Source organism: Gavialis gangeticus, unplaced genomic scaffold (assembly GCF_001723915.1).
Source record: "Gavialis gangeticus isolate Ggan-Ray unplaced genomic scaffold, GavGan_comp1, whole genome shotgun sequence".
In the NCBI taxonomy this organism is placed as follows: Eukaryota; Metazoa; Chordata; order Crocodylia; family Gavialidae; genus Gavialis; species Gavialis gangeticus.
In genome coordinates, this window is record NW_017729005.1 from 12,308,317 (window position 1) to 12,325,663 (window position 17,347).

Genomic DNA, 17,347 nt, shown 5'->3' on the forward strand with positions numbered 1-17,347 from the left:
CCCCAGCCCCAGTGACCCCCCCCACCATGGAGGCCTCAATCTGCCCCCCCCCACAGCTCTTCCCTCCTCCCACCTCTTTCCTTGCCCCCAAACAGACTTTCAGCCAGACGCTGCTCTCCAAGCTGCTGGACTGCATTCTTGGCAGATCGGTAGCAGCCGATAGGGCTCATTAATAACTGACCATTGGTATCGGCCAAAAAACCTTTATCAGTGCACCCCTACCAATAACAGCCCTTCTACCAATAATCCAGTTGCATCAAGTCCAGCAGGTTTTTCATTCACTCCAAAATGAGAGCTGGGGGATCAAATACCTGAGAATATTCTTAATGCTCCCCAGAGGGGTACTGGGTAGAGATTCGTCTTTCCTGTAGTACTAAATAGATGAGAAAATGAAGAAAAAAACTATTCCAGAAGGTGTGCGATAAGTTACCACTAATACCCTAACTTATGGCAACTTTTAAGGTTTCTAAATTTGTCTTTTGTAATGAAATGAAAATAAACTCACTGGCCATTTCTGCAGAAACATGTATGCTTGTCATAATCCACAGCTTAGTAATCAGAGCACTGGCCTGGAGTGTATTATGTGTTTTGATCACCTATAGTAATAAATGCAGTGAGAGAGGAATTTGAAGTAGAGCCTAATAAAAGAAGCGTCCCATCTCCTGAATGTTATCCTCTTTCCCTGGGCAGAAGTGGTTTCAGTTTCCGTGGCTGAAGATGAGTAGGATGTTATCTAAGTGGCACACAGAGCAGAATCCTCTTCTGTACTCAGAAGGCTGATGCATGGCAGGATAAGGACAAGTCAGAGTAAAGAAAATGGCTTAGAAAATTTGGAGGCAGCACAGAATTAAAGAGAAGACCACATCTATCATAACTGGTAGTAATACAGTCATTATTTAACAGTCATGAGCAAAATGATAGAACAGGTTTTTAAGAGTCCTCAGCATTCAACTAAAGTTTTCCCCTATACTTCTTTAAATTGGTTCTTAAGGCTAGGAATCTCAATAAAGGCAAACCAGTACCCCAACGTCTCAGGTTCCTATTTTGTAAGTAAAAGGATTTGAGTTCTTCAGATAGAACTACTCTAGTTAGAAAATTCTCCAAATTAGAAATGGGTTAAATTACATCAATTTTAATAGAACCATAGGAAAGAAGGACTGAAAGGGACTTCACAAAAGGCCATCTATAGTCCCCTCTCCAATCATTCTAGATTTATTTTCACGTATCAAGTATCATCTAACCACATTCACCTAAAACCATCTGTACTGAATATATTGGGGGGGGGGGGGGGTTCTGAAAAAAGAAAAAAAAATTAACTGGAAGTAAAAAGATTAACAAAAGTTGTTATTGATCATTGTTAATATATATAAGAAAACAAGGCAAATGAAAGAAATTAAATAAACGTCACTATCTATCTATATATGTTTATTAAAGACTGCTGATAAATTCTATATATACACATTTCCTCAAAGGACACCATGAAGCCGCAAGGATTTTGTAAATAAAAATGCAAATCAAGATGAATGGTTTGGGCTGGATCATGTATGTCAATTTAAGTTTGTATAGTTTATCATACCAAAAAACTGACCATATTTGTTAATTTCTAATATAAAATTTCTATTCCTAATGAAAATGTAAAGATCTTTGACTTTCTATTATAGCAATCTAAATGACCAGCTAATAGCCAAATAAATCAGTGAAGATTTTACTCCATGGCATAAAAAACTGTTGACAATGCATTTCTCAATAAAGAATATTTGAATTATAGCTTTAGGTTCATTTAATTTGGTACAAATTTTGAATAATGTTATATATATTTCCAAAGCAGATGCTAAGAGACTATACAAGGACACTCAGCTCAATCAGAAGCCAGATTAAAGTTCCATCTGGAGCCTAATAGTTCCACAGTTCTATAACAATTAGCAAAGTCACCAATGTCAGATTCTAGAGTTGTACAACATACAACTCCTCCTCTTCAAAATGTAGCTACTGCTGTCCCAGAAAATCGAGTAACTAATTCACAGAGTCTAAAGTATAAGAAATCAGAATCTTGGGTTTCTATAGCTATGCTAGCATGAAATTTCTCACATATTTGCTATTATTGTAATTAGTACAGTACGTTTAAGTAGTCCTACACAAGTTAACTGTGTTCTCCAGATTTACTGTGTAATTTGGTTCTACACTTACTTAAATACACCCTAGGTTATGTACATGTAACATTAAACTAAGTGTTCCAGTAGTTTTGATATTCAAAGTGTCAGCAAGCTAAAAAAATAAAGACTACATAAGTACAATTAAATGGGGGATAAATTTGAGTTGCAGTCTAAGGAAAATATGGTCCTGACCTACTAGTATCTAGACTGTCTGTAATACCACAAAACTTTTCCTATGACATCTCTACACAAAATATTGCCCTAGACAGGTGTTTCGTAGGTCATATCTTACCAGTCTATGGCAGTGGTCCCCTGGGGGGGGGTCTTACAAATTATGTCTAGGGGGTCCACAAAATACGATTATGATCAATCAAAAGTATGTGAATAGCCACACTTACAATTGTAAGTGGTCTACACCTCCATTCATAATTTCCAAAGGTGCCCACGCCTCCATTCAAAAATTTTTAGGGGTCAGCAAATGAAAAAAAAAAAAAAAAAGGTTGAAAACCACTGATCTAAGGGAATGTTATATGCAAAAGAAAAAAAAAAAAAAAAAAGGTTGAAAACCACTGATCTAAGGGAATGTTATATGCAACAGAAATAGAACACGGACTAGAAAACTGATCTCTGGGTCAAAGACTGCATTTTTACTCAGAGATTTAATGGAACGTGGATTTTTTCACAACCTTGAGTTCAGACTAGGTTGTGACTTAAAACCTAGGATAAAAGCAAATCTTAAAAAAAAGAAGTGACAAATGGAAATTGTAACACTGCTGATGATATGCAAATAGTTAAAAGTACTTAAAAAGCACAAATCCACTTAAAACTCCACCACTGTTCATGATAAAATGAACTATGTATTTAAAATTATATAGCAGCACAAGTAAAAAGTTACATTCCATTGAAGAAAGTAATTACAAAAATAGTCAGTTAAGAAGACATACTTAATATGACCAGTAGCTGAAAAATCCTTCATTGGGATGATTCCCAATATGAAATAGTACACTATTAGATAAGAAGTGTTCAGTGAAATTTTATATATTCAGTTATGAACAAGGTTAAAACAGAATGAAGTCAATTAAGTGTTAATGATGATGTACTTGAGTACTCATAGTATTCTAGTAGTGAAGGATTATATTTATGGCCCAAAGGAATAGTTGTGTTAGAGATCTGTTCAAATACAAAAAAAAAAGTTCTATTTTAGGTTAATTAGTATTTATACACTATTTTAAGTATTACAAAAATACATATATAAAATTGTCATATAGATTTAATAGATTTCAGAGACATTAGGGCTGGAAGGAACCTTGCAATATCATCAGGTCCAGCCCCCTGCCCAAAGGGCAGGAAGTTTGCTGGGGTGAGATCACCCCAGCAAGATAAGCATCCAAGTGTTTCTTAAAAAGGTATCCAGAGTAGGTGCTTGCACCACTTCTGGGGGGAGTCTATTTCAGCCTCTGGAGACTTGGACGGCAAAGAAGTTTTTCCTTATGTCCAGTCTAAAATGGTGTTCCAGCAGTTTGTAACCATTAGACCTTGTCTTCCTGTGGGGTGCCCTGGTGAACAGGTGTTCTCCCAGTTCCTGATGCACACCCATTATATACTAATAGGCTGCCACCAAGTCACCCCTGACCCTGTGCTTCTCCAGGCTGAAGAGTCCCATGCCTCTCAGCCTCTCTTCACAAGGTCTGTTCTCTTGACCTCTAATCATGCATGTGGCTCTCCTCTGGACTCTCTCAAGCTTCTCCACATCCTTTCTAAAGTGTGGAGCCCAGAATTGGATGCAGTACTCCAGCTGTGGCCTCACCAAGGCCAAGCAAAGTGGGAGGATAACTTCTCAGGTCTTGCTTGAGATGCATTGGTAGATGAAAGCCAGAGTTATTTGCTTTGGCGGCAGCGGCATCACATTGGTGGCTTGTGTTCATCTTGTGGTCAATTATGACCCCCAAATCTCTTTCAGTTGTGGTGCTAGTGAGTGTAGCACTGCCGAGCCTATAAGTATAATGTGGGTTTTTTCTCCTGAGGTGGAGCACCTTGCATTTCTCCGTGTTGAATGTCATCAGGTTTTGATCCGCCTACCTTGCGAGCCTGTCTAGGTTGTCCTGAATTGCCAGCCTATTCTTTAGAGTGACTGTACTTCCCCCATAATGTGGTGTTGTCCGCGAACTTAGCCAGTCTGCTTCTGACACCCAAATCCAGATCATTTATGAATTTATTAAAGAGTACTGGTCCAAATACTGAGCCCTGAGAGATGCCACTCGTCACCATGCTCTATGTTGACTCTGTTACACTGACTATCACTCTGAGTCCAACCATGGAGCCAGTTCCCCATCCATCGGACCATAAGGTTGTCAAAGCCGCAATTCCCCAATTTTACCATGAGGACTTCATGGGAGACGAATTCAGAGGCTTTTTTGAAATTGTAAATATATGACATCAACCTCTTCTCCTTTGTCCAGATGACGCATCACCTGGTCACAGAAGACACTGAGGTTGGTCAGGCAAGACCTACCTACAACGAAGCCATGCTGGCGCTCCCTCAAAATGTTGCCTTCCGATAGCCTGCTGTTGATGGTTTCTTTGATGATTTGTTCCAAGATCTTTCCAGGGATTCAGGTGAAACTGATTGGCCTGTATTTTCCTTCCTTTCTTGAAGATAGGTACCACATTGGCCCTCTCCCAAACACCACACATTCTCAAATAACCTTGCTATTGTTTGTGCTATGATGTCAGCCAACTCTCTTAACACTTTTGGGTGCATTCTGTCTGGGCCAGCTGACTTGCGCATATCCAGCCTCTCAAAGCTGTTCCCTCACAAGATCTTCACCAATTATAGGCATATGATTGCCCTTACCCTAGCAGTCCTGCATCCTGTCAGGCAGATGATCCCCTTGGGCTGGTGGAAAACCGATGCAAAGTAATAGTTGCATCTGAGGGGGTTAGCTTTTTCCTGGGTGTCGATTGTCAGCTGCCCCATTTGGTTTAGCAAGGGTCCAACGTTGCCCTTGTTCTTTTTTTTTCCGACTTCCCACATATTTGAAGAAGTACTTTTTATTGCCCTTGATTAGCATAGCCAGTTTAAGTTCGGTTTTAGCCTTGTCTTTTCTGGTCCACTCCCTACACGTGCAGGCCAATGCTGCCTAATCCTCCTTAGCAGTAGTGGTAGTTCCCGGCTTCCATCCCTTATAAAGCTTCTCTTTTTAGATTCAGGAGGTCCATGAGTACCCTACTGCGCCAGCCCTTCTGCTACCTTTCCTACAGGCCAGAATGAACTTCCCTTGTGCTTTTAGGATCACATCCTTAAGGAGGGACCAACTCATTGTGGACTCCCCTCCCTGTCAGATCATGGTTTTTCCTGAAGTCCAGGAATTCTGCATTGCTGACTGATTTGCCAGCTTTGCAATGGATAGAGAAAGTGATCAACTCAGGGTCACTGTTACCAAGTTTCCCTTCGATCCTCAGGTTGCTGACTAGATCCTCAGGTCACTGACTAGATCCCCTTTGACCAGTACCAGATCCAGCAGCGCCTACCTCTTGTTGGCCTGTAGACTTCTGGAGTCAAATAGAGCTTGTCAATGCAAGTGAAGAAGCTCCGCAACCAATCAGATTTGATGAATGTTCCTCCCATGAGATGTCAGGGTGGTTGAAGTCACCCATGACGACCATGCATCGAAAGCATGCAGCCTCTGCCAAGTCCCTAGCAAATTCATGTCACGCTCTTCCTCCTGGTTAGGAGATCTGTAATAGACTCCTACATTTATCCAAGATTTACCATATCCAAGATTTAGCAAAATACATTTAAAAAAAAGCAAATCTTTAGTCTGTGTTCCACTACTTCCCCAAGGATTATTCTTGGGAATGAACAGTTGTCTTACTTCCTGGAACAGATGGGACATGTGGTCTCCCAAAGAACTCTAGCACATAAAGATCCAAGAAAAGATAAGTGAACTCTTTTCCACTCCCCAGACCTGACCTTCAACCCAAAGGTCAAGGACTGAGGACTTTGCTCACTGCACTGAACAGAAGACTAGCCTATTAATCAGGGGTGGGCAAAGTGCGGCCCATGGGTCAGATCTGGCTGGCAGCCAGACTCCACTGCCCAGCAGCCCCTGCCTGCATGGCTAGAGCCAGTCTCCATGGGGATCCCAGCCGCAGCTGTACTGTAACAGTGCAAGGCTGGGGTTGCCATGGAGACTGGTGCCAGCCACACTGGCAGGGCAGGCACTGCTCTGGAGCTGCTGGGATCTTGCAGCAGGGGAAGCTTGGTCAGGGCCAGGGCAGAGCCACAATCTTCAGCCTGCATACTTTGGCCAGGGGCACACAGGCAGTGGATTGCAGCTCTGCCCCAACTTCTTGCAGCAGTGACAGTATGGTCCAGAGCCGGGGCAGCACCACAATCCACTGCCTGCAGCAGGGGCTTCTGGGAAGTGGAGTCTGGCTGCTGGCCAGATCTACCATTTTCCCACCACTGCTATTAATAGTAACAGAATCTTCCAAGTTCTCATGGAACAAGACTGACCAATGCTTTTGCATAGACCATGAATATTTATGGACTCCAACAAACTCCAAAGCCTGCTGCAGAACATGCCTCCACCCACAGGATGATGCCCTGGTGAACCATAACTGTATGTTAGCTCAGATTCTGGTAACAACCTGACCAGAGCTCAGCAAGAGATGCAAACCTTGCCTAAGCAGCAGCATAAACCTGAGTGACTGGAGGAATAACTAAATCCCAGGTTATAACAAAGTGCATCAGAACCAAGCACCATCAGGATGACATTCTTCTCAAACAGAAAGGATTCACTCCACCTGTACTCACCTGCATTCCCAGAATTAAATTAACACCTGCCTGCATTCCCAGAATTTAGTATTTTAGCTCTTCTTAAAAGGGTTATGAATAGCTACTAATTCTGACTGAAATAATCAGTTTCTTATTCAGAGGAAGATGTTTCCCTGCCTCCTTCACTCAGTAGCCTAGTGTTAAAGAAGCCTACCCTGGCTACAACAGCTCTAGACAACTACTTCAAATGCCATTCCTCAGCAAGTCCGCAAATAGGTAGCAAAAGGTTAACTACTGTTGGCTCTAGATTTATGACCCAGATACCCTGTTCTGGGAGGAGCAAGCCAAACCCCTCAGACGGACAACGACCTCTCCATTCGATAATAGGCAAATTTTATTGATACAAAGTGATAACAGATAAGAAAAATGCAAACAATTCTATATCTTCCAGTCCTAGAGTTGTACAGAATCAAGGTACATCTGGCCAGTACATGAGCTTTGCTCTGAAGTTCTCTCTTGAATGTCAGATGTCAGCAGCCTGGAAGTTGGAGGACTAGCCCACCTTCCCCCAAGTAAGATGGGCTGGTGGTGTGTCCTCGGCCCATGGTGGCCTCAGGGGACTCTTTGCTACTCTGAAATCCCTCCTTTTTTATTCTTTTCCCCCTTCTGTGATGATTCTTCATCTTTAGGCATCCATGGATTGGCCCCTCTGTGGTGGTCACACTGTCCACATTCTGTCCCATCAGCATATCACTTTGTTTCACAAAACCATCATGCGCACACATGCTAATCTGGTTCTTTCTGGGTCTTCTCCTAATTTGGTCTGTTCCCCAAAACCAGCAACCCCAAGGGCTCTGCAGCTGGAACTGTGACCTGGTGCCATCTTGTCTCACGTTATGGAACAGTGCAGTATACATCTTTAAATTTCCCAGCCTGTGTGTCTGTTTGCTGCTTGACTGTACCAGACACAGCACGCCTTGAGGAAACTTTGTCATAAAGTAGGCTTTTAGAAATCATTTAACCCTTGCTGTTGCCCTGGATCATTATTCTAATACAATATCTACTTTACCTATAAATAAATTCCTAAAAACAAACCTCTAAATACCATTTTCTAGCCATCAACTACAAGCTCATCTAATTGAAGCTAACATGAGAGACATGGCATACCACCTGATTCAATTCAGGCACTGAACTAAAACTGCATTAGTGGCACTTGAATTATCTCAGTGGAAAGAGGGCAACCACCATACTTACCTTCGTAAATACTTCAGAAGCACTTCACAGTCAAATGTGAAACAGTGCTGCCTTACATCAGAAATATGGCAAAGGACTAGGATAAAACACCATGATGGTTTGAGGCCTTTCAAGAAGGATGTATCCAAAGACTATTAATGAGAAATGGTGCCACCAGCAATAATGCCCCAAATTTTGGAGATTCTTTTTTGAACATCTCTTTTCAGCTACTAGATGAGCTGAAATGAAACTCAAATGTGTAGACAAACAGCTGTCTTTCACTAAATATAAAACTGTACTACTACCAGTAACCCACCCATTCTGTAATGGACAAGATCACATCACAGAATAAGAATTTTCTGAAGCTGGACTCCAAGAAGGTGGTTACGCTGGTAAGCAAAACAACAGAATTCAATGGATTGAAGGTATACGCTCCAAATTGGTCAAGTCTCTAGTTCAGAGCACTTGTGAATTCCTTACTGAATTTTCATACATCAGTATCTGAGATTGACCATCATTTCCAGAAAACTGTGAAACTACATCTGCTCCTAGAGGATGATGGCTTCACCTCAGTTACTCACATCATCTAGTCTCAGCTGGACTGCAGTAATATACCCAAAACACAAACATCTCCCTGCCCAACAACTCTACCACTACTAAACGATGCAGTGCATCTCGTCAGAAGATTATTGTGTCTCTGCTATCTACCAAGTTTGAGGTCTTCGTCCTTGCCTTCAAGCAGTCCATGGTCTGAGCCCAGAATATCTAAAAGACTGACCTTGCCTTGCCTAAGATAAATATTTAGCAAATTACTTTATCAGAACAAGACACTTCTGCAAAACACTTCTCTCTCCAAGGAGAGGGTGAGAGAACAAACTTAGGTATGACAGATGTTAGCTATCTTGCATAATGCACTACTAGAAAGGATTCAAATAATATGGTGCTAAATGAATTATGAAAACCTATATAACATGGAATAACATAAAATCTTACTCTGCATCAATACTTTCTTCTGAAAATACTGCTGTCTTCCTACTTTTCCAGGATCTGCTACACAATTGCTATGCTACTATTGGTTTGGTTTACCTACCCAAAAAGCAATTCTGATCTTAAAACGACAAAAAACAGGATACACAAAATATGACAGCTTCTGCTGTTGCACTCTGAGCAAGTCATAAAAGCCACTTAAGTAGGGGTTCTTCATGTACTAGCTATTTCTCAACTTCAAATGATTCTTACCATACTGCATAAGCAAGCTAGAATAAGAGGTCTCTTATGCCAGCTGTCTATCCAATACCCATTACCTATTCCATGATTCTATAGTCAAAATATTTTTTAATAACTCAATATGGTACATCCATTTCATTCATCTCATCTATTGTGGCAGCAATTTCTTCAAAGAACTCCAACAAATTAAATAAGCATGACCTCCCATGCCTGAATTTATGCTGGCTAGCCTAAAGAATGCTCTCCCAGATATACTTTACCACAGCTCTTGAAATACTATATTTACTTGAATCCTACATATAGGACAATTCTCCAATAATTAGATTCTATATATGGAAAAATGTGTTACAATTTTCTAGGTATAAAATCTAATTATTGGAGGCTTGCCTGCAATCTGTCCCACACTCACTGCTACAGCAGGGAAAATAAATCTAAGGGGCTAGGTAGGCCCTTTGCTCTCTGCTCCTCCTGCCCCAGTAACTTCTTTCCCATATAGCACTTTCCCTCCCTCCTTACTGTCAGACCCTGCTCTCCCTAAGCACATGGAAGGGAGGAGCAAATTTGAAAGCACTGACTTTGAAATAAACATCCCTAAGGTAATTTGCATATAGGCAAGTTACTGCTGGTACTCATAGACTTAGTTCATCCAAAATTGATACATTTTGCCCTTTTTGAAACTACTGCAAGTTTTAGTAGAGATACTCCATAAACACACTTAAGTAACACTTTTGTACCTACCTATAGATAGTACAAATGATTCATGATATTAGTCCAAAGCCAAAAGGCTTATGATCTACCACAGTTTATTGGGATGGGCCCCAGCAGAGTCAATAGTATTTCAAGCCACAGTGACCCCACAGCCCAGTACTGCTCAGTATGTATGTATGTACTCCAGATAACCCTGCAAAAAATCCATGTGCTAATCAGACCCCCACTCATGACTAGAACCAGGTGTTCTTGTCATGAGTCCTGGGATGCTGCATATAACTTTTTGGAGATGAGGTAAAGAGCAATGTGGTCCAGCTCCAGTGGGGCCACACTAATGATATGTGACAGGCTGAGGGAAGAGGTGATAGAGGGATTCTAAGTGAAATATTTAGGATCTAATTTGGCAAGGTCTGCCAGACATTTAAGGCTGGTGAAAAAAAATGTGCGTGTCCTGCTGGAGATGGACCAGGTTGCCCTGTGCCTCATTTGCATATGCATTTTTGGAGCATCCCAGGACTCATGACGAGAACATCTGGGAGGGGCTAATTAGCACACAGATCCATTGTGGGTTTAATCTGGAGTACACACACACACAAAAATGCTGGGCTTTCGGGGTCACTGTGGCTTGAAATGCTATCAACTCTACTGGGGCCCAGCCCAGTGAATTATGTGGTAAATCACAAGCCTTTTGGCTTTGGACAAATATCATGCATCATTTGTACAATTTAAGTAGGTACAAAAGTGTTACTTAACTGTGTTTATGGAGTATCAGAGCTCAGCTGTGGGAGCGAAGAAATAGTGAAAATGTATGCAATGTAGTGGCTCACCATGACTTGAGAAAGACTTGGCAGTGAGGGGGACTGTGTGCAATGGGTACTATTATAGAAGTCTTGTTCAGACAGGCTTCACTAACTTATCCTTGTGGCAGGTTCCCATCAGTACGTTTGCCCAATATGGGCTGTACAACGGTAAAACAAGGGGCTTTTTCCCACCCATGTTGGATAAGAGGAAAAACCTCATCTTATATTCAAGTAAATATAGTAGTTTCCAAACAATTCCCCAGAACAGATGGTATGCTTACTCACAAAGCAGAGTTTTTTGCTTTTTTAATAATGAAGAAAATATTACTTTCTAATACCCAGGAAATTCTTCTCCATGTAATAACTTCCATAAACATCTATTTAAATAAATAGTGTTCCCTTGATCATTTGCATTAACATTCATGTATATTCAGACTGGGAGCTTTGTTTACTTCATGCAATTCAAGACCTTCAAGCAATATTTTCATTACTTGCACACAGTCAAGTTCAACTTGTATTGTAACGCTGACCATCAATTTGGGGGTGTTTTCATCTTCTTCCTTTTTAAGGAAGCACAGAGGAAATACTTTACCTACCTTTTTTTTTTTCTTTTTTATACCTTCTATACCTGAGCAAGCAAGCTCAAGTACCAGAAGCAGTCTAGCTGCAACAGTGTAGAGCTCTGCAGGAAATAAGTTGCCCTTCTCCATGCAGAGGTACTGTGCCGAAAGAGCTGAACTACTGCCAGTATCTAAGCTACCTCAATTAAAGCGGTCTTGCGTATGTCCACATTAGGCAGTACAACTTTATAAAAGGATTGATGTCATCAACAAGTTTAAGTTGAACTACTGAAAACAGTACTAATGTCTCGGCAACCATGCCAGTTGGATGATGTTTTCTTTTTAGCTTTCATTATAGCTTGAAAAGTTTTATAAAAAGTGATCTTCTAATTGCATTAGCTGTGTGGTCTAAAATGACAGATCTCAAAATTGTTAAGTATGAAAAAATTCCCCTCCATTTCCTTTCAAGTCCAGATGACTAGATTTTCCAAAATACTACCTTTCATTTAAGGTAAATAAGTTTTTATTTTTATTTCTATAACATACATTTCTATTTAAAAATAAGACTTATCCCAATATCAAATTTAATTTTAAATAATCAGTATGAAGGCCTAAGCTTACTATAATCATAATTATTTACTCATTTACTTTAAAAATAATATTCAATGCATGCTTGTTGCTGAAGATTTAAAAAGAGTGACAACACTGAACTTGTGGAAGTCACTTATTAGGCACTTGCAGCCAGAGAGTCTGCTGAAATGCTAAACTACCTACTGCCGTCAAAAGTTTCAGCTGCAGGTGCAGAGAAATGTTTCCTTCATTTCAATTTATTAAACCAAATGTAGTTGCATTATTTTAAAGCTGAAAAACTGATTAAAAACAGAAAAAAGCAGAAAAATATTTTCTTCTTCATCTCTGTGGATACAAATTAGGATGAAATCCATTAGTCCTTATATCTTGTAAGATAGTGACCATAAACATCCAGCTCAGTTTGATAATTACAAATAAAATATTTTTAAAATACATAACATTTTAGCCAACTTTTTTCCTACACAAGGAAGGCACTTTTGCTGAATTAATAAGAAATGTAAACATTGCTTTGGCAGCTCTTAACTGAATTCCCATTCCAAATCATTTCCAAATGTAGTTTTAAACAATGAATGGGAAAAAAGCATCATTCACTATTTTCTAACACCATAAAGAAGTAATAATTAAGAACCTAAATAAGTATATGTTGAGCTATACAACTTCTAGAATAAAACTCCGTATATCTGTATCTGATTTATCTTTTTTTTTTTTTTTTGCTAACCAAAGAGCAAATTCAGTGTAAAGCAGGGGTCAGCAAACTCTAAGAATGTTTGTGACCTGGCCACTACCACAAGCTGCCAATCCCTTCTGCAGCACCCCACCCCTCCCTCCACTGTGCAGATGGCTGTTATCTTGGTCTCACACTTCCCTTCTACAATTTTTGCTTACCCTCACCACTAAGTGTTGCTGATTTCCAATACAATTGGCAATGGGGAGCAGGAAATTTGGAAGAAATAGTGACTGGAGGCTGCAGCAGTGGGGCAACAAAGCAGGGGGGATGGCCACCTGCTGGACACTTTGTAGAGGACTGGTGGCATGGAGCACCAGAATACGTGGCACAGAGCAAATAGGACAGCCCCACCATTGGGTGCCACCAGTCTCCCCCCCACTGTGTACAAAATCGAATTTCTCTCAGGCTACATCTTGCCTGTAGGCCATAGATTAACAAATCCTGGTGTAAATGATATATTTAGTTGCAAATCAACAGCTTTTAATAGTTATCAACCTATGGGAATCAACCATTCTTTAGAAAAGTATCTATGCGCAAAACAAAAAACAAGATATCAATTACTTGAATGCATGTACCTGCTTCCTGAAGTTAAATCTCAACTAAAATTGGCGACTTAAATCGTTTTCCTAGAAATCAATTTCACCCAGTGCTACTGGATATAGTTTATATATAAAAAAAACAAGTTCACAGAAAATTAAAAAAAAATACAGGAGCAGCAGCAGAGCCCACCAGTTGCCAGTAAAACTCTAGAAAAGTGGTTGCATTGTTGTCCACCAATACCTAGCCTGTCAACTTTTCAAACTCCTGACAAAAACAAAAAAAAATAAAAGCTTTCACTACTCCTTGCCCAACCATCTAAAACTTGTACTTTATTGCCACTATTGAGATGCGTAGTCCTGAAATCTTGCAACTCAACAGAAGCCAAGTTTACCTTGAATTCTTTCACAGATAAAAGCCCTTCTCAAACTAGCCAGCTGCTTAGAGAATATGAGACTCCTACTTGATAAGTTACTTCTTTGTAAAGACCACCACCTATCTAAAGTAACACAGAATCATAGAAATGTAGAGCTGGATAGGAGCTCTGGAGGTTATCTAGTTCAATCCTCTGCCTGAAACAGGATCATCCCTATCTACACAATCGCTTACAAATCCTTGTCTAACTTACTACTAAAATTACACAGGCAACCCTTTCACACATCCACATAGCATAGTACTCTAACCTGCCACAGGTAAGTCAGGGGAACAATGGCAGCCAGTGTCCTGCTTCTGCAAATGCTGTTAAAATGAACTTAAAAGATGCAAAGAGGGCCACACACCCTATAGAAGAACCCTCCCACACAGTCCATACCTATCTGACCATGGCATAAAATTCCTTCCTGACCCCAAATGCAGTAAATCAAGCTGACTGTAAGAAAAAGGGAAAGACCCTCTAGTCAGGAACCTCCAGGTTTCAGTCCCAGTAAGATCATGGACACAACCCAGTCAAAATCCCGAGCCTTGGCTGCAGCCAACACCCAGTGCTTCAGGTGGAGAAAGGAGGAACCCAGACACGTGTAGCAGCGTGAAAAGAAAAAAAAATCCCTCCCAGGCCCATAGGAATTACCCTTTGGAGAACACGGGCACAGTTACACCTACGTCATCCCTGTCCAATGGCTGTTCAACACCTTTCCCTGAGCACCTCCAGCAATGGATATGCCACAACTTTTCTAGGCAGCCTATTTTACTGCCTCTCTGCTCTAACAGTGAAGAAGCTTTCATGTATACAGCTGGTTTATATCTACAAACAAGCACAAGTTCACAGCATACATTAGATTTTTGTATGTGAAGCTGAACAAGGTTCAACCAGAGTTAAAAATGGGTTACTTAAAAGCTTAGCAACCAAGAATAAGATAAACTACCTTTAACAAATGTGACACAAAGCAGCAGGTCCTTTTCAGTAAATTTGTCCCAGTTCCTTCTCCCTTCTTTATTCATCTTGCATCTCTTCCATCCCTACCAGTTACCTTAATCTTTCTCCCATCCAGGTTTCCCTTCCCTCAATCTGTTGCCCCGCCACCATTTCTTTATTTCTAAATTCTGTCCCCAACTCTTCACCTTCTGCAGTTCCCTTGCACTTATTAAGGAACCAAGTGTCATAGAGGAAAGTGCCTGCATCCACAACAGCAGCTCTCGATAGTGACTTTTTGAAAAAGAATAGGAAAGCAATCTAAGCAGGTAACCGGATCATCTGAATTTGGATTATAGTTTCAGCATAAGCTCCAGCACGATTCTGAAAAGGGAAGGAGGAAACATGATGGTATCGTACTCCTACAGCAGCCCTCAAGTCCCTTTTATGCTTCATTGCCACTGTAGTGAGCCTTGCTATAGTTACCACAGATACTGATGTGGGTCTTGGTCATTCAAATATCTGTTCTTAAGAAAAGAAATAAAAGCATCTTTCCCAGCTCCAGCTAACACCCCCAATCTCTGGATCAGACCACAACTAACTTGTACAGAGCCGCTCAAAATTCTCTCCAATACATGTCATATGCTGTACCTAGTTCACATATGCAATCAAAAGGGAACTTAAACAAAAAAGGGGGAAAGGGCAACTAGGAAAAGTAATTCCTCTCCAACCTGAGGAAACTTTAGACAAACTTGCCTTTGATAATCAACTGAACAAGCTGCACTGCAAGCATCAAGGGATGGTGTAGGGATATCTAGCAGGTGCTGCAGTTTATCACAAAACCGTCTAAAATAATTGGAAGTGACAACCAGCACTACCACAAATGATTTATTAGTCTTTCACTCAGCTTTTCAGCTTCCTCAGGGCCAGAATAAATAATTTACCAACTCTGTATCTTCCAATCATTAATTCTTCCCTGTGCATCCAAACTACATTTAACTCTGCTGGGTTCAGTGGAATTAAAAACACAATATGAAGATTTCCCCCCCACCCCCAAGTATAGCATTATCTGACTGTATCTAAAGGTAAAATTGTCAATCAAAATTTACATCTGGTGATAGAAGAATTTAAAGGATCAGACCTAGTAACTAATGTTGAGTTTCAGAAGATCTGCAGAATAAAATGAAAGTTAAATTGGAGGCACAGCAACAATGTAACATTCCCAGAGGGTCAGAAGCATTTTCAAGATATCAGGTACTGACCGGATCTGAGAATATTGATTAGTCTCACCTCTCTGATCCATGAACCAGTATTAGTTTGGCTTTTTTTTTTTAATATATCCTATAGGGCAAATGTAAGACAAAGCCATTGGATGAGAGAGCTTAAGAGAAATATGAAAGAAACAGACAGTAACCAAAAAAGGAAAGAGCATCTCATCACAGCTGTATTTAAAGGCAAAAGAAAAAAACCCCAACATAACAAGAAAAAAAAATGTATTCGAAATAAATGTACCTTTGCTTGAGTTTCTTTTCTGTGATCAGAGTGAAAGAGTACGTATTACATAAAGAAGCTTAGAGACAAGGAGCACAAGAAGGTATAAAATCAGAACACGCTTTCAAATTTAAAGGAGTATAAGGTACCATATTGCTATTAATTATGTAGAGAAAATACAGAGAAAACAAAATCACACCCTAAATCCATTCCTGATGTAAGCTAGTCTTGTCTCATTAAATCAGCATCTATGATTAAAACAGAGATCATTTTGGTACATAATATATTGCATTGTTAGAGCAGCATCTGTTTGTTGCACAGTATAACCCATTTTTCAACTTTAAGAAACTGTACTTGTGTTGGAGAAACAATCCAGATTTTGGAAATAAATATATTTTTGCTTCCAAATCTATTTTTCACTAAAAGGGTTAACAGCATTAATGAGCTAATATTTTGCATTGCAAGAAGCAGCTTCAAGCTGTTATAAACATACAGAAGAAGAATTTCACTGTACTAACAGCTTTCTTTTTAGTCCTATGGGACTAAGACAACTCAAACTTTAAGTGCTTAGAAGAAAAGCTCTATAAAGCTATGAAGGCTAATCAATAGGGCTTTCACCAAATGAAAATACAGTCTGAAATGAAATAAATTGGCCATAACAAAAATGCCTTACCTTTTTTCTCATTAATCTCAATATAGGGAAAACTAAAGTATAAGATACTTGAAGTCACAAAAAACCACTATGCAAATATAACTATAATATTTTCTTCAACTGTTTGAAGTAATATAGAATTGTTTACAGAAAGTTTGTAAGAAAACTGAAAAATTAACAGACATTATTTTAAAACACATTAACTGACCCATCTTTTCCTTTCCTCAACCATCAGTTCCTTTCAAGTGAGATTCTATAAACTATTTCAGTTGCATGGGAAAACAAAAGGATGTCCTTCATAGTTTCATAGATTTAGGGTCGGAAGGGACCTAGTAGATCTTCTAGCCTGACCCCCCGCCAGGGCGGGAGAACAACAAAACCCCAAAACAAAAACGGGATTCAAATGAGTCCAGCCAGCTAGGCATCCAGCCTCTTCTTAAAGACCCCCAGGGTAGGGGCCAGCACCACTTCCCTTGGAAGTTGGTTCCAGCTCCTAGCCGCCCTAACTGTGAAGTAGTTTTTGCGGATGTCCAATCTATA

General features: G+C 40.1%; 1 protein-coding gene across 1 annotated transcript in view; it reads right to left on the reverse strand.

Moving 5' to 3' along the window:
- The window catches only part of TBC1D5 (TBC1 domain family member 5), a 659,444-nt gene that overhangs the window by 549,953 nt on the left and 92,144 nt on the right, over positions 1-17,347 (reverse strand). The gene's annotated exons all lie outside the window — the stretch shown is intronic.